The sequence below is a fragment of the Temnothorax nylanderi genome, unplaced genomic scaffold, assembly GCF_030848795.1.
Source record: "Temnothorax nylanderi isolate EJ_2023f unplaced genomic scaffold, tnyl_v1.0 TNYL_tig0032_pilon, whole genome shotgun sequence".
Lineage (NCBI taxonomy): Eukaryota > Metazoa > Arthropoda > Insecta > Hymenoptera > Formicidae > Temnothorax > Temnothorax nylanderi.
The window spans coordinates 1492465-1500021 of record NW_027249094.1 but is presented as its reverse complement, the minus strand read 5'-3'; the positions used below and the strand labels follow the sequence as shown (position 1 = coordinate 1500021).

General features: G+C 39.0%; 1 long non-coding RNA gene across 5 annotated transcripts in view; it reads left to right on the top strand.

The window, feature by feature from the left end:
- The first annotated feature begins 6898 nt into the window (after positions 1–6898).
- The window catches only part of LOC139770772 (uncharacterized), a 114489-nt gene continuing 113830 nt past the window's right edge, over positions 6899–7557 (top strand). Inside the window, exon 1 of one of the 5 annotated variants that reach the window (XR_011717812.1) lies at positions 6899–7382. This is a non-coding gene — a long non-coding RNA (uncharacterized lncRNA). The other 4 variants (XR_011717815.1, XR_011717813.1, XR_011717814.1 and 1 more) reach the window with 4 other exon arrangements.

Sequence of the window (7557 nt, the reverse complement as noted above, 5' to 3'; positions counted from 1 at the left end):
ATCATATCAGCTAATTATTTCATGGGAGAATTATTGTCCCACCGGATCCGGTTTAAGTCGGCCCGTCGAGGTTACCTAGACGGTCCAAATATTCTCGACTCGCCTATTCCGGTGGATGCAGCCCGAACAGGTTGCGAAATCGTTTCGAGCAGTTTTTTTTTCCGGGGCGCGGGATGCTTTATTATAGTGAAGTATTCATTTGCAGCGCCACTGATTTTATGTAATAATGTCGCGAGTCGCTGTTCGGTGTTAATTGCTAGCACAGACAAGGATATAATACGCAGATTGTTCTCAGGCTCGCCTTGCACATTATGTAATTTACACGTAATGAATCCCGTTTTTGCCTCGTTTTGTTTTATTTCCTCATTATACCGTTGACTCAGTATTATGTTACTTCTTTTTCGCCAATGTTGATACTAAAGAAATATTATTTTCATAGAGTTTTTATTTTCACATTTGCATAGCAAAACCAGAATGTATAATGATAGTTGTGCAAAATCACACATCAAATCATCGAGAAATAAAACGTTATATACTTTCTTTGATTCTCTTATTATTTTGTGTCTAAGTTCCGGTTTAGATATTTATAATAATTGTGTGGAATAATAAAAATAGATGGTGTAAATAATATCGTAAGCGCAAATTGTGATATAACGCGAAGTTAAATATACATAAAGTCGTACGGTAAGACGATTAAGCTTTCAGAAGAATAAGTTTTTCTTTTTTGAATTTAAGTTTTCTACAAAAACTTACTAAAAACGTGAATACATTTTCAACATACATTTAACATATTGTTCGGAAAGTAAAAGGGGTCAGGCAGACTTACACGCATAACAGAAAGGTTAATGCCACGCAATTATCGTTCGCTTTTCTTAATGCCAACATACACGTTTTAAGCTGCGCATTTGCTACTAACACACCCAATAGCTATGCTTATGAAAGATGCATTGTGGAAGATAAGCGTTTCACGGGGAGAGTAGGAAGCAGTTGCCGGCAGGGTGCAGGGAGGAGGGTTAAGAGAAGCTTCTAGGAAGGCGAAGTCAGACGAAAATCGTAATTGTTCCCTGTGTTAACTCGACGTTAAAATGGTTCTCAGTTATTAATACCACTGTGAAATGGCGCTAATCCCGCTTATAAGATAGTCATGAGTACGTTCACGTAGGTGACGTAAATACTTTCCTAGAATACATGGTAATCTTAATCGCGAGGGTAGTTATTAGCACCTTTAAGTCCTTAAGTTTAATGATGGTGTACAACGCGTTTCGGAAGAATCAGGATGTCATTGCAGTCAAGTTTTCACTATTCAGGAACTTTTCAAACACAATGTCTGTCGCTTATTAACGTGATTTTCGAGAGAGAGAGAGAGAGAGAGAGAGAGAGAGAGAGAGAGAGAGAGAGAGAGAGAGAGAGAGAGAGAGAGAGAGAGAGAGAGAGAGAGAGAGAGAGAGAGAGAGAGAGAGAGAGAGAAGTAAAACTTATTACATCAATTATGATTACGAGAAACCGGTATTTGCCTGTAATTTAATTTTTTATTCTACATATATTTCAATTTTATTTTAGATATATTGATTTATTATTATTAGATAATCGAATTATATTAATCAATAGCTAAAGTAATACCTTAATTAATTTTATACAGTAAAACGTGAGAGCGTGAATTAATAGAGAAGTATGCTCTATGACATATGTGTGAATACTGTTTAATACGATTAAAACATGCCATTACCAGTCGTGATATTCCTTAAATAATCATAGGTACTTATGTTAGATTCGCTACTCGACAGACGGTCTTCCTAAAATGCAGTCATTCATGATTGGATGAATAGGGAGGTACACGTAAATGAGATGAGGAACGGAATTGAAAATGTGTCTGAGGAACAGGGAAAATGAAAGCCCATAGTCAGAGAAGGTGGATCTCTCGGTAATGATAGTTCATTCTACCCGTGAAGATTTTAACCGCGTTGAATGTGGGCATCGAGTATTGAGAGATGAGTAACGAGCTATAATGAGCGATTCTTGTCCATTGAAAGCGTTAAATCGATTTAAATTGCGCGTTTTACGTAGATTTGAGAGGAGTGGAATAAATTCGTGCACGAGATTGTACGTAAAAAATGTATGTGTAGCGCATGCGACACATTTCTAAATCAAAATGATAAGTAGATCTGTCGGATTTAAAATTATAAATATATTTTTAATGCAACGGAGATGGTATTTCTAAAATAATGAATGAGATAATGCGACCACCGTTATACTTGTGCAAATAAACCTTAAAATAAAAAGAGATTATTTCATCTTTATTTTTAATTTTATTAAGTATATAAATGTAATGATTTCATAAAGATGAAAAGATTATAAAATATAATCAGAAACCCTTCTCGTAAGATAAACTTAATTCAAAGTAGAACTTGAACATTTTATTTTAAATCATGAAGATTATAAACAATGTTAATTTTTATAACTGGTATAACTTGGATGAACAACGCAGACTTGAACTTTATGCAATATGTCTTAATAACAATTGAACTTATTTCTTTTAATTTTAATATATAGTATCTACTAAAATAAATCTGCTATTGAAAATTTCAAAGGTATACGACTTTTTAATCACATATTCGTTTTATATTTAATTGAATAGTTTTTTTATATAATTCACACAGTATTGATAAATATCCGAGAGTCTTGTAATATAGAGAAAACGCAACATTTGTCTATAGAAGTGATCCTATGCCTATCGCTGTTTTCTCATCGTTTTTCGTTTTTTGTACATTTTCTCATTTCTTGCCATCTTAGCTCCAAAATTGTTTTCGGTTCACATACCTGTACGTGCATCCTAGAATAGATCGTACTTTTGGAATTTAATTGCGACCCCGTGACGAAGCTTCGCCCCGCGTTCGTTACTACGGTCTGTGTGCTTTGCTGGTCGAATTGAAAGCTTCGTTTCACACATGAACGTACACAGTCGTCCACGTAACGTATCTACGGGCACGGGCACGCGCGCGATTTCTGCTTTTCTATCTTCTCTTGTCGCTCGCGTGTGTGTGTGTGTTCCGGGGATGTTTGTACCTGTGCGCGTGTGCGCGCGATACGCACAGCAACCAAGGATTACGTGTCACAAATTGGTATTACCTAGCATTGCGAACATAGACATAGAGACAGGTGTGCACGCGGCATTTCGAGAGAAGTGTCTCGAAGTGCTTCCAGCATACCTGATGCGATTCTACGTAGTAAGTTCTAACACGATTTCGTGACAGGCAATTTGCTTTGTAAGGAAATAATTGCAATCAGTTAGAACAGTCAACACAACCGGAATCCGCCACCGTTTTAAGGTTTCACGGATGAAACGCAATGAAAGACAGAAGTTTATTTCGCTATTTCAATCGTCATTCTAAATACAATTATTCCCTTACGTTCGGAGTCTCGGTTTGCATTTTTCTCTGCTCGAAAGAAAGCAAAGTTCGCGCGCATCTCCTCGTTACGCGAAGTTATCGCGGCGTTATTCCAGATGAATAGTTAACGCTGTTTAACTAGTTAAAACGCAGTTTACAAAAAGCATCACATTTTTTTTTTCGCGCGTCTTGGCGTCTCGGGAAAGATGGTGGAATCCCCATCTTCCAATTAAAGTTGTGAATTTTCATGAATTTTTTCCTCGCTGAACTTTCTATCTCTCGTCGGCGAACGCACTGTGTTAAGTACGTCTACATTCCCAATTTGTTCAAGCAGTATCCGTGTACAAAAACATCGTTGCTCGAAGGTCCCGCGGGAACCGTTTTGACGCGGAACTCCGATAGATACATTATCGAACGTCCATGTGAGCGAGCGAACGAACTCGATCGCCGGTGTCGATCCTCGGAAAATTCAACTTTACGCGGCGGGGTATCCTGGAGGCGCTTGAGGCAGCATGATATGTATGTATCCGATATATATATATATATATATATATATATATAAAAGTAATATATATATATATATACCTTGCTTCCACGATATTGAAAATATTTTAAGAAATCTGTCACGCTGGAAAATTTACCGTCCGATAAAGTCGCGCGGATTTAACAACATCGGCCGGGATTATTCGATGAGGTAAAACTCGTTTCACTCGCGAAATCATCGGCGGCAGTTCAAAGAAAAATCGTTACTTTTTTTACATTTTGTAATACGCTCGTTTTTTTCTAATTAGTTATTGATCGAATTGCTTCTTTTATAAATAAAGTTAAAGATCTAGTAAGAGTTCTGCGAAACCTTTATGGTGTAAAATTAAGTTCTTCAGTTAAGCGCGCAATATAGAAAGAGATATAGATAAAGGGGGAAACATTTCGTCGAATTTAGGTGCTCAATTTGTGGGTAGATCTACCTTATTGGTCGCGCGTTCACCTAAACTTCCCATGCAAGGAGATCCCTCGTGCACTGCGAATAAATCCGCCATCGTATACGGGACGGTTGCTACATGTCGAGTCATTCTGCGGGTACGACACAAATTCCTTTTCCCGAGTATAGCGCCGTTGAGGGGAATCCCGGGTAAATAGAGTGCCGCTGACCGTTGTAAAAGACCCGCACATTTCGTCGACATGAGAAGTCAGAAATGGTGGCAACAACGTCTTGACGTGGCAACAATCTCAACTCGCTTTCAACTCGGATAATCGTTGCCCCTTGGAATTTACACGTTATAATTCTGTGTTCTCTTTCTTATGGATAATAAATTTCTTCCGATTGGGATTACAGCCAACGGCGCTTAATTATTTATGAATTTATTGTGTTACATTGATCGAAATATTTAAAATACGTACAGATCTACAAAACATGAGTATACAGACAAAATCTTTCAGTTTTCGCGATTTAATTAATCGTTTTCAAGAAGAAACAAATAATCGATCTTCTCAAAAGTTGCGTCCTTTACAAATACCGAATCCAAGTTTATGATCTCATTAGGTCCAGGTGATAAAACGATTCTACTTACACGGACAAGGTATTACATACGATACGTATTGCCTTCGTTGTTTCTGACGATGCTTTCCCTTTGTCGTTATATAAATAACAGTAATTTCATTCCCTCTTATTACAGTCGGATTGTGGTGCATACTTGCGCTTATTGGATCTGTTTACAGTAAAGACCTCCGAATGCGGTAAACGCACGTTTTAGCACGCCGAGTATACATACACGTGTACGCGTCCCGGAGGTATCTCGCGGAATCTCGCGAACGGTGGTTGGCGAAACATTTCCCTGCGAGGTAGGTAGATAGGTATCAAAGAATTCCTCACGACTGAGTAACGCTCGATCCGTGGGGGGTGGAGGGGGAGGATGTACTACCGAGGATATACGCGGGTGTGCGCAAACTGAGCGGCAACGTGCGTCCGACAATGTTACAGCCACCACCATACTGTATGTTACGCCGAAAGATATTGCGGCAGCAGCTCCGTACCGTACTGAAGGGACGTCAAGACGCGGATTCCGCGGCAGTTCCCGTAGCGAAAGCGTTTTCCAGACGATGGACGTCAAACGAAATCGGGCTGCGTGAATGCGTTTGATCTCGCTGGTTTTAGATACGGCGAACAACTTGCCGCTACCGACTCCTGTCGGATGTTTTTGTTCCCTGGAATTCTTCCGCTTCCTTGTCGATACTCTTCATGGCGTTGCCTTACGCTTCACCTTCACTCTTCTTACCTTCGTTTAATTAACGCTCTCAAGGGAGTGATGGAAATTACTAGGGTATGGTGACTTTCCAGTGCTAATAATTTTTGGGACTCGACAACTGGCGCATGTACGTCGAAATAAACAAATGTGTCCTCTTGTATCTTGTAGGAGAAATAATCTTATAACATCGATACCTAACTAATTCTATTTCTTTGATAATTGAAGTCTTAATATTTAAACTTCATTATTTTTAATATCTACTTCTGCAAGTTGCTACTATTCTGTCGGTGTTATGGTTTTAATCTTAATTATATCTATGATAATAATTAATGATAAGATTATTCACACTAATATGAAAATGGGTTTTATCATTAATATTCCGAAGAAAATCTTCGTTCCGACAGTGTATTCTTGATCCAATCTTTCTCGTAGTTATGATTAGAATATCGTTAAAGATAGATATGCAGGAAATTAATTTAATGAATGTTGGCATAAGTGAAAACAGAATGTTTGATAATAAATTTTTTAAATGATGATGCATTATATTATTTAAATAATTATAATATATCTATGACAATTCTCATTAAAAGCCGGATATGTTAATAAAGATTGACTCGCGTATCTGTTAACGTGTTATCCAAACGTTGTTTTGATACGTCGATATTCAGATATCCGGAATAATAAACTTTTAAATATATTATACATAAATTAGACATAACGTCCATCAACATTTTTGCTTTAATAAAATAATGAAAACGTTATTATATTTTTGACGAAACTAATATTCTTCACCGATTCTATATTAATCAACTTTTATTAAAAACTTTTTTTACTCTTGCAAAAATAATTTTTGTTATATTAGATAAATGGTTTTAAAACTATTAGATTCAAGAAAAGTAACTAATATTCAACAAATTTGGATATTAACAAATTTAAGAGTTATGAAATACTTTTCTAGATATTGATCAATTCTTGATTAGCACCTTGTAGGCATAGTACTTATTTTATTATGACGTATTCTTGCAGGTGTAAAGTAACCCCTAACATAAATAAGGTCTTATATCCTTATCTTCTTCTTTATCGTTGACGATTCTTGTGTTGGATCGGCAGCAATTCTTACGCGCTTTCTTGCGCACGGACGAGATGCGCGTCGCCGGTAAAAGTATCTGCCGAAGGGGCAGGCATCAAACAACCCCCTACACTGCCGGAATCGTCGCCGGCATTGCGCTCGCGCAGGCTTGAGCGCGCGTGTCCGTGTTCATCGTGCGGTATATACGCGGTGTGGAGCAGTAGCACCGGCACCACCATCAGCACCAGCCAGCATTCAGCAGCAGTAGCCGCGACGTGGCTGAAGGGGTTTTCGGGATTCCGATGTGATAAGTTCGCCGTGGAGTGTCGTGTTGATCGTCGTCAGTCGGTCCGCGTTATTTTCGCACGTGCCTGGTGCGGGTGCTTCGCGCTTCACCCCGACGAAAAACTGGCCTGACACTCGACGTAGTGGCGAACTTTTCGAAGTTCTCGTCGGGCGCATTGAGATCGGGTTTCTGTTTCTCATACTCGGAGTTCCGCAGGTGCGCGATTTTCGATTCTTCTTCTTCTTCGAAGAGGATCCGACGAAGGATCTTGTCGTAAGTTCGCGCGTGATCAGCCGGGACAAGTTGCAGCACGAGTTTTTTGCTTTCTTCGTTCTTGTCCTTCGGAACGATTGTCGCTCCGAGGGCAAAAAGAAGTTCGGGATCGGTTTATTGGTCGGGTATGTTCTCGTGTTACACGTCGAGCAACGTGTACGAGGAAGATTGGAGGACTTGAAACTAACGACGAGGGTTGACGGATCACGTGATCTCAAAGTTTTCTTGACGGACGTTCGATTCCGAATTCGCAATCTTGACGCAACGCGTTCGTACGTAGCGTGCTGATGTATCAGTGAT